The sequence below is a fragment of the Lolium perenne genome, chromosome 4, assembly GCF_019359855.2.
Source record: "Lolium perenne isolate Kyuss_39 chromosome 4, Kyuss_2.0, whole genome shotgun sequence".
Taxonomy (NCBI): Eukaryota; Viridiplantae; Streptophyta; class Magnoliopsida; order Poales; family Poaceae; genus Lolium; species Lolium perenne.
This window is the reverse complement of record NC_067247.2, coordinates 301,173,021-301,191,367: the sequence shown is the minus strand read 5'-3', so window position 1 is coordinate 301,191,367 and position 18,347 is coordinate 301,173,021.

The following is an 18,347-nucleotide window of genomic DNA, read 5'->3' as shown; positions in this document are numbered from 1 at the left end:
GGCACAACAATGCAATAAAATAAAGATAAGGAGAGGTTGCTACAGTAGTAACAACTTCCAAGACTCAAATATAAAACAAAAGTGCTGTAGTAAAATGATGGGTTGTCTCCCATAAGCGCTTTTCTTTAACGCCTTTCAGCTAGGTGCAGAAAGTGTGTATCAAGTATTATCAAGAGACGAAGCATCAACATCATAATTTGTTCTAATAATAGAATCATAAGGTAACTTCATTCTCTTTCTAGGGAAGTGTTCCATACCTTTCTTGAGAGGAAATTGATATTTAATATTACCTTCCTTCATATCAATGGTGGCACCAACAGTTCGAAGAAAAGGTCTTCCCAATATAATGGGACAAGATGCATTGCATTCAATATCCAAGACAACAAAATCAACGGGGACAAGGTTATTGTTAACCATAATACGAACATTATCAATCCTCCCCAAAGGTTTCTTTATAGCATTATCAGCAATATTAACATCCAAATAACAATTTTTCAATGGTGGCAAGTCAAGCATATCATATATTTTCTTAGGCATAACAGAAATATTTGCACCAAGATCACATAAAGCATTACAATCAAAATCATTGACCCTCATCTTAATGATGGGCTCCCAACCATCTTCCAACTTCCTAGGAATAGAGGTTTCAAGTTTTAGTTTCTCTTCTCTAGCTTTTATGATAGCATTTGTAATATGTTTTGTAAAGGCCAAATTTATAGCACTAGCATTGGGACTTTTAGCAAGTTTTTGTAAGAACTTTATAACTTCATAGATGTGACAATCATCAAATTCTAAATCATTATGACCTACAGCAATGGGATCATTGTCCCCAATGTTGGAAAAAATTTCAGCAGTTTTATCACAAGCAGTTTCAGCAGTTTTAGCAATTTCAGGTAATTTTGCACGCTTTGCACTAGGAGTAGAAACATTGCCAACACCAATTATTTTACCATTGATAGTAGGAGGTTTAGCAACATGTGAATCATTATCATTACTAGTGGTGGTGATAGTCCAAACTTTAGCTACATTATTCTCTTTAGCAAGTTTTTCATTTTCTTCTCTTTCCCATCTAGCATGCAATTCAGCCATCAATCTTATATTCTCATTAATTATAACTTGGATGCCATTTGCTGTAGTAACAATCTTATTTTCATTATCCTTATTAGGCATAACTTTCAATTTTAAAAGATCAACATCAGAGGCAAGTCTATCAACCTTAGAAGCAAGAATATCAATTTTATCAAGCTTTTCTTCAACAGATTTGTTAAAAGCAGTTTGTGTACTAATAAATTCTTTAAGCATGGCTTCAAGACCAGGGGGTACACTCCTATTATTGTTGTAAGAATTCCCATAAGAATTACCATAACTATTACCATTAGCAGAAGGATATGGCCTATAGTTGTTACCAGAATTATTCCTATAAGCCTTGTTGTTGAAATTATTACTTTTAATGAAGTTCACATCAACATGTTCTTCTTGGGCAACCAATGAAGCTAAAGGAACATTATTTGGATCAACATTAGATCTACCATTCACAAGCATAGATATAATAGCATCAATCTTATCACTCAAGGAAGAGGTTTCTTCAACAGAATTTACCTTCTTACCTTGTGGAGCTCTTTCAGTATGCCATTCAGAGTAATTTATCATCATATTATCAAGAAGCTTTGTTGCCGCCCCCAAAGTGATGGACATAAAGGTACCTCCAGCAGCTGAATCCAATAGGTTTCGCGAAGAAAAATTCAGTCCTGCATAAAAGGTTTGGATGATCATCCAAGTAGTCAGTCCATGGGTTGGGCAATTCTTTACCAAAGATTTCATTCTCTCCCATGCTTGAGCAACATGTTCATTATCTAATTGCTTGAAATTCATTATGCTACTTCTCAAAGATATAATTTTAGCAGGAGGATAATATCTACCAATAAAAGCATCCTTACATTTAGTCCATTAATCAATACTATTCTTAGGCAAAGATAGCAACCAATCTCATAACTAGTTAATATCTCTTAAGGAGAAAGGAAACAATTTCAATTTTATAATATCACCATCTACATCCTTATACTTTTGCATTTCACATAGTTCAACAAAATTATTAAGATGGGCAACAGCATCATCAGAACTAACACCAGAAAATTGCTCTCTCATAACAAGATTCAGTAAAGCAGGTTTAATTTCAAAGAATTCTGCTGTAGTAGCAGGTGGAGCAATAGGTGTGCATAAGAAATCATTATTATTTGTGTTTGTGAAGTCACACAACTTAGTGTTTTCAGGAGTATTCATTTTAGCAATAGTAAATAAAGCAAACTAGATAAAGTAAATGCAAGTAACTAAATTTTTTGTGTTTTTGATATGGAGAACAAGACAGTAAATAAAGTAAAACTAGCAACTAATTTTTTTGTGTTTTGTTTTAGTGCAGCAAACAAAGTAGTAAATAAAATAAAGCAAGACAAAAACAAAGTAAAGAGATTGGAAGTGGGAGACTCCCCTTGCAGCGTGTCTTGATCTCCCCGGCAACAGCGCCAGAAAAAATGCTTGATTGCGCGTGAAACACAAGTCCGTTGGGAACCCCAAGAGGAAGGTGTGATGCGTACAGTAGCAAGTTTTCCCTCAGAAAGAAACCAAGGTTTATCGAACCAGTAGGAGCCAAGAAGCACGTTGAAGGTTGATGGCGGCGGAGTGTAGTGTGGCGCAACACCAGGGATTCCGGCGCCAACTGATGCGTGTAGTTGACACGTCCGTTGGGAACCCCAAGAGGAAGGTGTGATGTGCACAGTAGCAAGTTTCCCTCAGTAAGAAACCAAGGTTTAATCGAACCAGTAGGAGTCAAGAAGCACGTTGAAGGTTGATGGCGGAGGAGTGTAGTGCGGAGCAACACCAGGGATTCCGGCGCCAACGTGGAACCTGCACAACACAATCACAGAACTTTGCCCCAACGTAACAGTGAGGTTGTCAATCTCACCGGCTTGCTGTAAACAAAGGATTAGATGTATAGTGTGGATGATGATATTTGTTTGCGAAGAACAGTAAAGAACAATTGCAGTAGATTGTATTTCAGATGTAAAGAATAGGACCGGGGTCCACAGTTCACTAGTGGTGTCTCTCCAATAAGATAGCAGATGTTGGGTGAACAAATTACAGTTGGGCAATTGACAAATAAAGAAGGCATAACAATGCACATACATATATCATGATGAGTACTATGAGATTTAATCAGGGCATTACGACAAAGTACATAGACCGCCATCCAGCATGCATTTATGCCTAAAAAGTCGACCTTCAAGTTACCATCCGAACCCCCTCCAGTAGTAAGTTGTAAACAACAGACAATTGCATTAAGTATGGTGCGTAATGTAATCAACACAAATATCCTTAGACAAAGCATCGATGTTTTATCCCTAGTGGCAACAGCACATCCACAACCTTAGAACTTTATGTCACTGTCCCAGATTTAATGGAGGCATGAACCCACTATCGAGCATAAATACTCCCTCTTGGAGTCACAAGTATCAACTTGGCCAGAGCCTCTACTAGCAACGGAGAGCATGCAAGAACATAAATAACATATATGATAGATTGATAATCAACTTGACATAGTATTCAATATTCATCGGATCCCAACAAACACAACATGAAGGATTACAAATAGACGATCTTGATCATGATAGGCAGCTCACAATATCGAACATGATAGCACAATGAGGAGAAGACGACCATCTAGCTACTGCTATGGACCCATAGTCCAGGGGTGAACTACTCACACGTCGATCCGGAGGCGATCATGGCGATGAAGAGACCTCCGGGAGATGATTCCCCTCTCCGGCAGGGTGCCGGAGGCGATCTCCTGAATCCCCCGAGATGGGATTGGCGGCGGCGGCGTCTCTGGAAGGTTTTCCGTATCGTGGCTCTCGGTACTGGGGGTTTCGCGACGAAGACTATATGTAGGCGGAAGGGCAGGTCAGGGGGGTCACGAGGGGCCCACACGCTAGGGCCGCGCGGCCAGGGGCTGGGCCGCGCCACCCTGTTGTGTGGCCACCTCGTGGCCCCACTTCTTATCTCCTCCGGAAAAATAGGCCCCTGGGCGTTGATTTCGTCCAATTCCGAGAATATTTCCTTACTAGGATTTCTGAAACCAAAAACAGCAGAAAACAGCAACTGGCTCTTCGGCATCTCGTCAATAGGTTAGTGCCGGAAAATGCATAATAATGACATATACTGTGTATAAAACATGTGAGTATCATCATAAAAGTAGCATGGAACATAAGAAATTATAGATACGTTTGGGACGTATCAAGCATCCCCAAGCTTAGTTCCTACTCGCCCTCGAGTAGGTAAACGATAACAAAGATAATTTCTGAAGTGACATGCTATCATAATCTTGATCATACTATTGTAAAGCACATGAGATGAATGCAGCGATTCGAAGCAATGATGAAGATAATGAGTAAACAAATGAATCATATAACAAAGACTTTTCATGAATAATACTTTCAAGACAAGCATCAATAAGACTTGCATAACAGTTAACTCATAAAGCAATAAGTTCTTAGTAGAAAGCTTTGAAACAACACAAAGGAAGATATAAGTTTCAGCGGTTGCTTTCAACTTCAACATGTATATCTCATAGATAATTGTCAACACAAAGTAATATAACAAGTGCAATAAGTAAACATGTAAGAATCAATGCACACAGTTGATACAAGTGTTTGCTTCTGGGATAGAAAGAATAGGCAAACTGACTCAACAATAAAGTAAAAGATAGGCCATTCGCAGAGGGAAGCATTGATTACTATATTTGTGCTAGAGCTTTCATTTTGAAAACAAGAAAAAATTTTGTCAACGGTAGTAATAAAGCATATGAGTTATGTATAAGACATCTTATAAGTTGCGAGCCTCATGCATAGTATACTAATAGTGCTCGCACCTTGTCCTAATTAGCTTGGGTTAACATGGATTATCATTGCATAGCATATGTTTCAACCAAGTGTCACAAAGGGGTACCTCTATGCCGCCTGTACAAAGGTCTAAGGAGAAAGCTCGCATTGGATTTCTCGCTTTTGATTATTCTCAACTTAGACATCCATACCGGGACAACATAGACAACAGATAATGGACTCCTCTTTAATGCATAAGCATTCAACAACAGTTAATATTCTCATAAGAGATTGAGGATTAGCTGTCCACACTGAAACTTCCACCATGAATCATGGCTTTAGTTAGCGGCCCAATGTTCTTCTCTAATAGTATGCATACTCAAACCATTTGATTGTGAAAACCGCCCTTACTTCAGACAAGACGAACATGCATAGCAACTCACATGATATTCAACAAAGGTAAAAGAGTTGATGGCGTCCCCAGAAAACATGGTTACCGCTCAACAGGCAACTTACTAAGAAATAAGACACATAAGTACATATTCTTCACCACGATAGTTTTTAAGCTATTTTGTCCCATGAGCTATATATTGTAAAGGTAAAGAATATAAATTTTAAAGGTAGCACTCAAGTAATGTACTTTGGAATGGCGGAGAAATACCATGTGGTAGGTAGGTATGGTGGACACAAATGGCATGGTTATTGGCTCAAGGATTTGGATGCACGAGAAGAATCCCTCTCAATACAAGGCTAGGCTAGCAAGGTTGTTTGAAGCAAACTCAAGTATAAAATGGTGCAGCAAGACTCACATATAAACATATTGTAAGCATTTTAAGACTTTACATCGTCTCCTTTTTGTTCAAACACCTCAACCAGAAAATATCTAGACTTAGAGAGACCAATCATGCAAACCAAATTTTAACAAGCTCTATGTAGTTCTTCGTTAATAGGTGCAAACTACATGATGCAAGAGCTTAAACATGATCTATATGAGCACAACAATTGCCAAGTATCAAATTATTCAAGACATTATACCAATTACCACATGAAGCATTTTCCGTTTCCAACCATAAGAAATTATAGATACGTTTGAGACGTATCAAGCATCCCCAAGCTTAGTTCCTACTCGCCCTCGAGTAGGTAAACGATAACAAAGATAATTTCTGAAGTGACATGCTATCATAATCTTGATCAATACTATTGTAAAACACATGAGATGAATGCAGCGATTCGAAGCAATGGTGAAGACAATGAGTAAACAACTGAATCATATAGCAAAGACTTTTCATGAATAATACTTTCAAGACAAGCATCAATAAGACTTGCATAACAGTTAACTCATAAGCAATAAATTCTTAGTAGAAAGCTTTGAAACAACACAAAGGAAGATATAAGTTTCAGCGGTTGATTTCAACTTCAACATGTTTATCTCATGGATAATTGTCAACACAAAGTAATATAACAAGTGCAATAGGTAAATATGTAAGAATCAATGCACAAAGTTTACACAAGTGTTTGCTTCTAAGATAGAAAGAATAGGTAAACTGACTCAACAATAAAGTAGAAGATAGGCCCTTCGCAGAGGGAAGCATGGATTACTATTTTTGTGCTAGAGCTTTTCATTTTGAAAACATAGAAACAATTTTGTCAACGGTAGTAATAAATCATATGTGTTTTGTATAAGACATCCTATAAGTTGCAAGACTCATGCATAGAATACTAATAGTGCTCGCACCTTGTCCTAATTAGCTTGGATTAACACGGATTATCATTGCATAGCATATGTTTCAACCAAGTGTCACAAAGGGGTACCTCTATGCCGCTTGTACAGAGGTCTAAGGAGAAAGTTCGCATTGGATTTCTCGCTTTTGATTATTCTCAACTTAGACATCCATACCGGGACAACATAGACAACAGATAATGGACTCCTCTTTCAATGCTTAAGCATTCAACAACAGATAATATTCTCATAAGAGATTGAGGATTTGTGTCTAAACTGAAACTTCCACCATGATTCATGGCTTTAGTTAGCGGCCCAATGTTCTTCTCTAACAATATGCATACTCAAACCATTTGATCATGAAAATCGCCCTTACTTCAGACAAGACGAACATGCATAGCAACTCACATGATATTCAACAAAGGTGTAAAAGTTGATGGCGTCCCCAGAAACATGGTTACCGCTCAACAAGCAACTTATTAAGAAATAAGATACATAAGTACATATTCTTCACCACAATAGTTTTTAAGGCTATTTTCCCATGAGCCATCTATTGTAAAGGCAAAGAATAGATTTTTTAAAGGTAGCACTCAAGTAATTTACTTTGGAATGGCAGAGAAATACCATGTAGTAGGTAGGTATGGTGGACACAAATGGCATGGATTTGGCTCAAGGATTTGGATGCACGAGAAGAATTCCCTCTCAATACAAGGCTAGGCTAGCAAGGTTGTTTGAAGCAAACTCAAGTATAAAACGGTGCAGCAAGACTCACATAAGAACATATTGTAAACATTATAAGACTTTACATCGTCTCCTTGTTGTTCAAACACCTTAACCAGAAAATATCTAGACTTAGAGAGACCAATCATGCAAACCAAATTTTAACAAGCTCTATGTAGTTCTTCATTAATAGGTGCAAAGTACATGATGCAAGAGCTTAAACAAGATCTATATGAGCACAACAATTGCCAAGTATCACATTATTCAAGACATTATACCATTTACCACATGCGGCATTTTCCGTTTCCAACCATATATCAATGAATGAAATAGTTCAAATTTCGCAATGAACATTAAAGATAAAGCTAAGAACATATGTGTTCATACGAAACAGTGGAGCGTGTCTCTCTCCCAAACAAAGAATGCTAGGATCCGATTTATTCAAACAAAAACAAACAGACGCTCCAAGTAAAGCACATAAGATGTGACGGAATAAAAATATAGTTTCACTAGAGGAACCTGATAAGTTGTCGATGAAGAAGGGGATGCCTTGGGCATACCCAAGCTTAGACGCTTGGGTCTTCTTAAAATATGCAGGGATGAACCACGGGGGCATCCCCAAGCTTTGACTTTTCACTCTTCTTGATCATATTGTATCATCCTCCTCTCTTGACCCTTGAAAACTTCCTCCACACCAAACTCGAAACAAACTCATTAGAGGATCAGTGCATAATTCATATATTCAGAGGTGACATAATCATTCTTAATACTTCTGGACATTGCACAAAGCTACTGAAAGTTAATAGAACAAAGAAATCCATCAAACATAGCAAAACAGGCAATGCGAAATAAAAGGCAGAATCTGTCAAAACAGAAGAGTCCGTAAAGACGAATTTTAAAGTGGCACCAGACTTGCTCAGATGAAAATGCCCAAATTAAATGAAAGTTGCGTACATATCTGAGGATCACGCACGTAAATTTGCAGATTTTTATGAGTTACCTACAGAGAATTCTGCCCAGATTCGTGACAGCAAGAAATCTGTTCCTGCGCAGTAATCCAAATCTAGTATTGGCTTTACTATCAAAGACTTTACTTGGCACAACAATGCAATAAAATAAAGATAAGGAGAGTTTGCTGCAGTATTAACAACTTCCAAGACTCAAATATAAAATAAAGTGCAGAAGTAAAATAATGGGTTGTCTCCCATAAGCGCTTTTCTTTAACGTCTTTCAGCTAGGCGCAGAAAGTGTGTATCAAGTATTATCAAGAGACGAAGCATCAACATCATAATTTGTTCTAATAATAGAATCATAAGGTAACTTCATTCTCTTTCTAGGGAAGTGTTCCATACCTTTCTTGAAAGGAAATTGATATTTAATATTACCTTCCTTCATATCAATGGTAGCACCAACAGTTCGAAGAAAAGGTCTTCCCAATATAATGGGACAAGATGCATTGCATTCAATATCCAAGACAACAAAATCAACGGGGACAAGGTTATTGTTAAACATAATACGAACATTATCAATCCTCCCCAAAGGTTTCTTTTTAACATTATCAGCAAGATTAACATCCAAATAACAATTTTTCAATGGTGGCAAGTCAAGCATATCATAAATTTTCTTAGGCATAACAGAAATACTTGCACCAAGATCACATAAAGCATTACAATCAAAATCATTGACCCTCATCTTAATGATGGGCTCCCAACCATCTTCTAACTTCCTAGGAATAGAAGTTTCAAGTTTTAGTTTATCTTCTCTAGCTTTTACGAGAGCATTTGTAATATGTTTTGTAAAGGCCAAATTTATAGCACTAGCATTGGGACTTTTAGCAAGCTTTTGTAAAAACTTTATAAATTTAGAGATGTGACAATCATCAAAGTCTAAACCATTATGATCTACAGCAATGGGATCATTGTTCCCAATGTTGGAAAAAATTTCAGCAGTTTTATCACAAGCAGTTTCAGCAGTTTTAGGTAATTTTGCACGCTTTGCACTAGGAGTAGAAACATTGACAACACCAATTATTTTACCACTGATAGTAGGAGGTTTAGCAACATGTGAATCATTATCATTACTAGTGGTGGTAATAGTCCAAACTTTAGCTACATTATCTTTAGCTAGTTTTTCATTTTCTTCTCTTTCCCACCTAGCATGCAATTCAGCCATCAATCTTATATTCTCATTAATTCTAACTTGGATGGCATTTGCTGTAGTAAAAATCTTATTTTCATTATCCGTATTAGGCATGAATTTCAATTTTAAAAGATCAACATCAGAGGCAAGTCTATCAACCTTAGAAGCAAGAATATCAATTTTATCGAGCTTTTCCTCAACAGATCGGATTTGTTAAAAGCAGTTTGTGTACTAATAAATTCTTTAAGCATGGATTCAAGACCAGGGGGTACACTCCTATTATTGTTGTAAGAATTTCCATAAGAATTACCATAACCATTACCATTAGCAGCAGGATATGGCCTATAGTTGTTACCAGAATTATTCCTATAAGCATTGTTGTTGAAATTATTATTTTTAGTGAAGTTCACATCAAAATTTTCTTCTTGAGCAACCAATGAAGCTAAAGGAACATTATTAGGATCAACATTAGATCTACCATTCACAAGCATAGACATAATAGCATCAATCTTATCACTCAAGGAGGAGGTTTCTTCGACAGAATTTACCTTCTTACCTTGTGGAGCTCTTTCCGTGTGCCATTCAGAGTAATTTGTCATCATATCATCAAGAAGCTTTGTTGTCGCCTCCAAAGTGATGGACATAAAGGTACCTCCAGCAGGTGAATCCAATAGGTTCTGCGAAGAAAAATCCAATCCTGCATAAAAGGTTTGGATGATCATCCAAGTAGTCAGTCCATGGGTTGGGCAATTCTTTACCAAAGATTTCATTCTCTCCCATGCTTGAGCAACATGTTCATTATCTAATTGCTTGAAATTCATTATGCTACTTCTCAAAGATATAATTTTAGCGGGAGGATAATATCTACCAATAAAAGCATCTTTACATTTAGTCCAAGAATAAATACTATTTCTAGGCAGATATAGCAACCAATCTTTAGCTCTTCCTCTTAAGGAGAAAGGAAACAATTTCAATTTTATAATGTCACCATCTACATCCTTATACTTTTGCATTTCACATAGTTCAACAAAATTATTAAGATGGGCAGCAGCATCATCAGAACTAACACCAGAAAATTGCTCTCTCATAACAAGATTCAGTAAAGCAGGTTTAATTTCAAAGAATTCTGCTGTAGTAGCAGGTGGAGCAATAGGTGTGCATAGGAAATCATTATTATTAGTGCTAGTGAAGTCACACAACTTAGTGTTTTCAGGAGTATTCATTTTAACAGTAGTAAATAAAACAAACTAGATAAAGTAAATGCAAGTAACTAATTTTTTTGTGTTTTTTATATAGAGAACAAGACAGTAAATAAAGTAAAGCTAGCAACTAATTTTTTTGTGTTTTGTTTAAGTGCAGCAAACAAAGTAGTAAATAAAGTAAAGCAAGACAAAAACAAAGTAAAGAGATTGGAAGTGGAGACTCCCCTTGCAGCGTGTCTTGATCTCCCCGGCAACGGCGCCAGAAATTTGCTTGATGTGTGTAGTTGACACGTCCGTTGGGAACCCCAAGAGGAAGGTGTGATGCGCACAGTAGCAAGTTTCCCTCAGTAAGAAACCAAGGTTTAATCGAACCAGTAGGAGTCAAGAAGCACGTTGAAGGTTGATGGCGGAGGAGTGTAGTGCGGCACAACACCAGGGATTCCGGCGCCAACGTGGAACCTGCACAACACAATCACAGAACTTTGCCCCAACGTAACAGCGAGGTTGTCAATCTCACCGGCTTCCTGTAAACAAAGGATTAGATGTATAGTGTGGATGATGATGTTTGTTTGCGAAGAACAGTAAAGAACAATTGCAGTAGATTGTATTTCAGATGTAAAGAATAGAACCGGGGTCCACAGTTCACTAGTGGTGTCTCTCCCATAAGATAGCAGATGTTGGGTGAACAAATTACAGTTGGGCAATTGACAAATAAAGAAGGCATAACAATGCACATACATATATCATGATGAGTACTATGAGATTTAATCAGGGCATTACGACAAAGTACATAGACCGCCATCCAGCATGCATCCATGCCTAAAAAGTCCACCTTCAGGTTATCATCCGAACCCCCTCCAGTATTAAGTTGTAAACAACAGACAATTGCATTAAGTATGGTGCGTAATGTAATCAACACAAATATCCTTAGACAAAGCATCGATGTTTTATCCCTAGTGGCAACAGCACATCCACAACCTTAGAACTTTCTGTCACTGTCCCAGATTTAATGGAGGCATGAACCCACTATCGAGCATAAATACTCCCTCTTGGAGTCACAAGTATCAACTTGGCCAGAGCCTCTACTAGCAACGGAGAGCATGCAAGAACATAAATAACATATATGATAGATTGATAATCAACTTGACATAGTATTCAATATTCATCGGATCCCAACAAACACAACATGAAGGATTACAAATAGACGATCTTGATCATGATAGGCAGCTCACAAGATCGAACATGATAGCACAATGAGGAGAAGACGACCATCTAGCTACTGCTATGGACCCATAGTCCAGGGGTGAACTACTCACACATCGATCCGGAGGCGATCATGGCGATGAAGAGACCTCCGGGAGATGATTCCCCTCTCCGGCAGGGTGCCGGAGGCGATCTCCTGAATCCCCCGAGATGGGATTGGTGGCGGCGGCGTCTCTGGAAGGTTTTCCGTATCGTGGCTCTCGGTACTGGGGGTTTCGCGACGAAGACGTACTATATGTAGGCGGAAGGGCAGGTCAGGGGGCGTCACGAGGGGCCCACACGCTTGGGCCGCGCCGCCCTGTTGTGTGGCCACCTCGTGGCCCCACTTCTTATCTCATCCGGTCTTCTGGAAGCTTCGTGGAAAATTAGGCCCCTGGGCGTTGATTTCGTCCAATTCCGAGAATATTTCCTTACTAGGATTTCTGAAACCAAAAACAACAGAAAACAGCAACTGGCTCTTCGGCATCTCGTCAATAGGTTAGTGCCGGAAAATGCATAATAATGACATATAATCTGTACAAAACATGTGAGTATCATCATAAAAGTAGCATGGAACATAAGAAATTATAGATACGTTTGGGACGTATCACCAACGTGGAACCTGCACAACACAATCACTGAACTTTGCCCCAACGTAACAGTGAGGTTGTCAATCTCACCGGCTTGCTGTAAACAAATGATTAGATGTATAGTGTGGATGATGATGATTGTTTGCGAAGAACAGTAAAGAACAATTGCAGTAGATTGTATTTCAGATGTAAAGAATAGGACCAGGGTCCACAGATCACTAGTGGTGTCTCTCCCATAAGATAAATAGCATGTTGGGTGAACAAATTACAGTTGGGCAATTGACAAATAAAGAAGGCATAACAATGCACATACATATATCATGATGAGTACTATGGGATTCAATCAGGGCATTACGACAAAGTACATAGACCGCTATCCAGCATGCATCTATGCCTAAAAAGTCCACTTTCAGGTTATCATCCGAACCCCTTCCGGTATTAAGTTGTAAACAACAGACAATTGCAATAAGTATGGTGCGTAATGTAATCAACACAAATATCCTTAGACAAAGCATCGATGTTTTATCCCTAGGGGCAACAGTACATCCACAACCTTAGAACTTTCTGTCACTGTCCCAGATTTAATGGAGGCATGAACCCACTATCGAGCATAAATACTCCCTCTTGGAGTCACAAGTATCAACTTGGCCAGAGCCTCTACTAGCAACGGAGAGCATGCAAGAACATAAATAACATATATGATAGATTGATAATCAACTTGACATAGTATTCAATATTCATCGGATCCCAACAAACACAACATGTAGCATTACAAATAGATGATCTTGATCATGATAGGCAGCTCACAAGATCTAACATGATAGCACAATGAGGAGAAGACAACCATCTAGCTACTGCTATGGACCCATAGTCCAGGGGTGGACTACTCACACGTCGATCCGGATGCGATCATGGCGATGAAGAGACCTCCGGGAGATGATTCCCCTCTCCGGCAGGGTGCCGGAGGCGATCTCCTGAATCCCCCGAGATGGGATTGGCGGCGGCGGCGTCTCTGGAAGGTTTTCCGTATCGTGGCTCTCGGTACTGGGGGTTTCGCGACGAAGACTTTAAGTAGGCGGAAGGGCAGGTCAGGGGGCCACACGAGGGCCCCACACAACAGGCCGGCGCGGCCAAGGCTTGGGCCGCGCCGCCCTAGTGTGGCGTCGCCTCGTGGCCCCACTTCTTATCCTCTTCAGTCTTCTGGAAGCTTCGTGGAAAAATAGGACCCTGGGCGTTGATTTCGTCCAATTCCGAGAATATTTCCTTACTAGGATTTCTGAAACCAAAAACAGCAGAAAACAACAACTGGCTCTTCGGCATCTCGTCAATAGGTTAGTGCCGGAAAATGCATAATAATGACATATAATGCGTATAAAACATGTGAGTATCATCATAAAAGTAGCATGGAACATAAGAAATTATAGATACGTTTCGGATGTATCACTCAACATAAAGGAAAAAAGAAAGGCCCTTCGCAGAGGGAAGCAGGGATTACTCATGTGCTAGAGGTTTTTATTTTGAAATCATGGAAACAATTGTGTCAACGGTATTAATAATTCATATGTGTTATGCATAAAACCTCCTATAAGTTGCAAGCCTCATGCATCGAATACCAATAGTGCCCGCACCTTGTCCTAATTAGCTCGGATTTCCATGGATTATCATTGCATTACATATGTTTCAACCAAGTGTCACAAAGGGGTACCTCTATGCCACTTGTACAAAGGTCCAAGGAGATAGGTTGCATTTGATTTCTTAGTTTTGATAGATCTCAACTTGAGGACATCCATACCGGGACAACATAGAAAACAGATAATGGACTCCTCTTTAATGCTTAAGCATTCAACAACAGATAATATTCTCATAAGAGATTGAGGATTAATGTCCAAGCTGAAACTTCCACCATGATACATGGCTTTGGTTGGCGGCCCAATGTTCTTCTCTAACAATATGCATACTCAAACCATTTAATCATGATAAATCACCCTTACTTCAGACAAGACGAACATGCATAGCAACTCACATGATATTCAACAAAGGTGTAAAAAGTTGATGGCGTCCCCAAAAACATGGTTACCACTCAACAAGCAACTTATAAGAAATAAGATACATAAGCGACATATTCAATACCACAATAGTTTTTAAGCTATTTTCCCATGAGCTATGTATTGCAAAGACAAGGAATGAAATTTTAAAGGTAGCACACAAGCAATTTACTTTGGAATGGCAGAGAAATACCACATATAGGTAGTTATGGTGGACACAAATGGCATGAGTTTTGGCTCAAGGTTTTTGGATGCACGAGAAGCAATTCCTCTCAGTACAAGGCTTTGGCTAGCAAGGTTGTTTGAAGCAAACACAAGTATGAACCGGTACAACAAAACTTACATAAGAACATATTGCAAGTATTATAAGACTCTACACTGTCTCCTTGTTGCTCAAACACTTTTACCAGAAAATATCTAGACCTTAGAGAGACCAATCATGCAAACCAAATTTCAACAAGCTCTACAGTAGTTCTCCACTAATAGATTTAAACTACATGCTGCAAGAGCTTAAACATGATCCATGAGAGCTCAAAACAATTGCCAAGTATCAAATTATTCAAGACAATATACCAATTACCACATGAAGCATTTTCTGTTTCCAACAAAATAACAATAAGTGCTACGGCTTTTAACTTTAGCCATGAATATTAAAGTAAAAGCGAAGAACACTGGTGTTCATATGAAAAAGCGGAGCGTGTCTCTCTCCCACACAAGGATTGCTAGGATCCGAATTTATTCAAACATAAACAAAAATAAAAATAAATAGACGCTCCAAGTAAAGCACATAAGATGTGACGGAATAAAAATATAGTTTCACTAGAGGTGACCTGATAAGTTGTTGATGAAGAAGGGGATGCCTTGGGCATCCCCAAGCTTAGATGCTTGTGTCTTCTTGAAATATGCAGGGATGAACCATGGGGGCATCCCCAAGCTTAGACTTTTCACTCTTCTTCATCATATCATCCTTCTCTCTTGATCCTTGAAAACTTCCTCCACACCAAACTCAAAACAATCTCATTAGAGGGTTAATGCATAATCAAAAATTCACATGTTCAGCAAGGATACAATCATTACCAACACTTCTGGACATTACCCAAGGCTACTGAAAGTTAATGGAACAAAGAAATCCACTCAACACAGTAAAAGAGGCAATGCGAAATAAAAGGCAGAATCTGTCAAAACAGAACAGTCCGTAAAGACGAATTTTTTCGAGGCACTTAACAGGCTCAGATGAAGAAGCTCAAATTGAATGAACGTTGCATACATATCTGAGGATCACGCATGAATTTTTTCAGGATTTTACAAGTTTCCTACAGAGAGTTCAACTCAAATTCGTGACAGCTAAAAATCTGTTTCTGCGCAGGAATCCAAATCTAGTATCAACTTTACTATCAAAGACTTTACTTGGCACAACAACGAAATAAACATGATAAGGAGAGATTGCTACAGTAATAACAACTTCCAATACACAACAAAACAGTAGCAAAATAAAAACATGGGTTATCTCCCAAGAAGTGCTTTCTTTATAGCCATTAAGATGGGCTCAGTAATTTTAATGATGCTCTCGCAAGAAATAAGAGTTGAAGCAAAAGAGAGCATCAAAAGCAAATAAGAAACACTTTTAAGTCTAACCCACTTCCTATGAAAAGGAATCTTGTAAATAAACAAGTCATGTAAGCATAATGCAATAAGCATAGGAAGGCAACACAAGCGCAACTTCAAGATTCTCAACATAAAGAGGGGAAACTTAATATTATTAAGATGCATATAACCATGTTTCCCTCTCTCATAATAACTTTTAGTAGCATCAGGAACAAACTCAACAATATAACTATCACATAAAGCATTCTTATTCACATGCATAAAAGTATCATTACTCTCCACATAAGCATAATCAATTTTATTAGTAATAGTGGGAGTAAAACTATCACAACCATCATTGTAATTATCATAAATTGCAGGCATGGTATAATCATAATAAACTTTATCCTCCATAGTAGGTGGCACCAAAATACCACTATCATTATAATCATCATAAATGGGAGGCAAAGTATCATCAAAGAAAATTTTATCCACAAAACTTGGGGGACTAAAAATATCACAACCAGCTTCCCCAAGCTTAAATTATTCCATAGCATTAGCAATAATAGTATTCAAAGAGTTCATGCTAATAACATTGCTACAACTATTTTGCAAACATAGTTCCATGGGTTTTTTAATTCTCTCTTCAAACACATCATGTCCTAATTCAACATAAAGTTCATAAAGATCTCTAATATTTTTGTTGTTTTCCATTAAGCCTAACTAGTGAAAATAAAAACAAGAGACAAAAAGATAAAATTGCAGAATCAAAATGAGATACCTTCGAGCACAAACACACCGGCAACAGTGCTAGGAAATAGCTTAGTAGTCGGAGGATGTGAATACCTTTTACCTTACCTCCCCGGCAACGGCGCCAGAAAATAGCTTGATGTCTACGCACGCTTCTATTCCTGTAGACAGTGTTGGGCCTCCAAGAGCAGAGGTTTGTAGAACAGCAGCAAGTTTCCCTTAAGTGGATCACCCAAGGTTTATCGAACTCAGGAAGGTAGAGGTCAAGGATATCCCTCTGAAGCAACCCTGCAATTAAGATACAAGAAGTCTCTTGTGTCCCCAAGACACCTAATACACTTGTCAGATGTATAGGTGCACTAGTTCGGCGAAGAGATAGTGAAATACAAGTAATATGCATGGATGATTATAAGTAGCAATTGCAATCTGAAATAAAAATGGCTGCAAGCGAACATGTAGCAGAACTTGTTGGAAACGGTGTTTCAATGCTTAGAAACAAGGCCTAGGGATCATACTTTCACTAGTGGACACTCTCAACAATGATCACATAATAAATAAATAACTTCTCCTCACTTGTGCTACTCTCAAACACTCTCTTGTTGGATAACAAACACCATTCATTGTGTAGGGCTACAAGAGCACCCTCAAGCCGGAGTAAACAAGCTCCACAACTTCATAAAGGAATCACACACGATGCGCACACTGTCACCGTCACACCATGGAGAGTGAATCCGGAGTTCATATTAAAGTAACCTCTAGAGTGCATAATAGACTGTTGCAATTTAGACCGAGTACTAACATAGCATACACACTGTCAACAATAGCTATGAAAGGGGGAATAGATCACATCAATACTATCATAGTAATAGTTAACTTCATAATCTACAAGAGATTACAATCATAACCTACGCCAAGTACTACATGATGCACACACTGTCAACTTTACATCATGGAGGAGGAATAGACTACTTTAATAACATCACTAGAGTAGCACATAGATTAATAGTGATACAAAGCTCATGATCACATAAAGATCACACCATGGGAGAGAGAGATGAACCACATAGCTACCGGTAGAGCCCTCAGCCTCGGGGGAGAACTACTCCCTCCTCATCATGGGAGACAACAACGGCGATGAAGATGGCGGTGGTGTCGATGGAGATGACTCCGGGGGCAATTCCCCGTCCCGGCGGCGTGCCGGAACAGAGACTTCTGTCCCCCGAAACTTGTCTTCGCGATGGCGGCGGCTACGGAACTCTTCGTGGAATATGACTGTATTATTTAGGGTTTTCATGACGGAAGGAATATATAGGTGAAGGGGTAGCGTCAGGGGAGCCAGGGGCTCCCTCCCCATATGTCGGCGCGGCCAGGGGCCACCCGCGCCGCCATATGGTGTGGGTCCCCTGCTGCCCTTCCTCGACTCCTCTTCGGTGTTCTAGAAGACTCCGTGGAAAATAGGGCCGTGGGCTTTTGTTTCGTCCAAT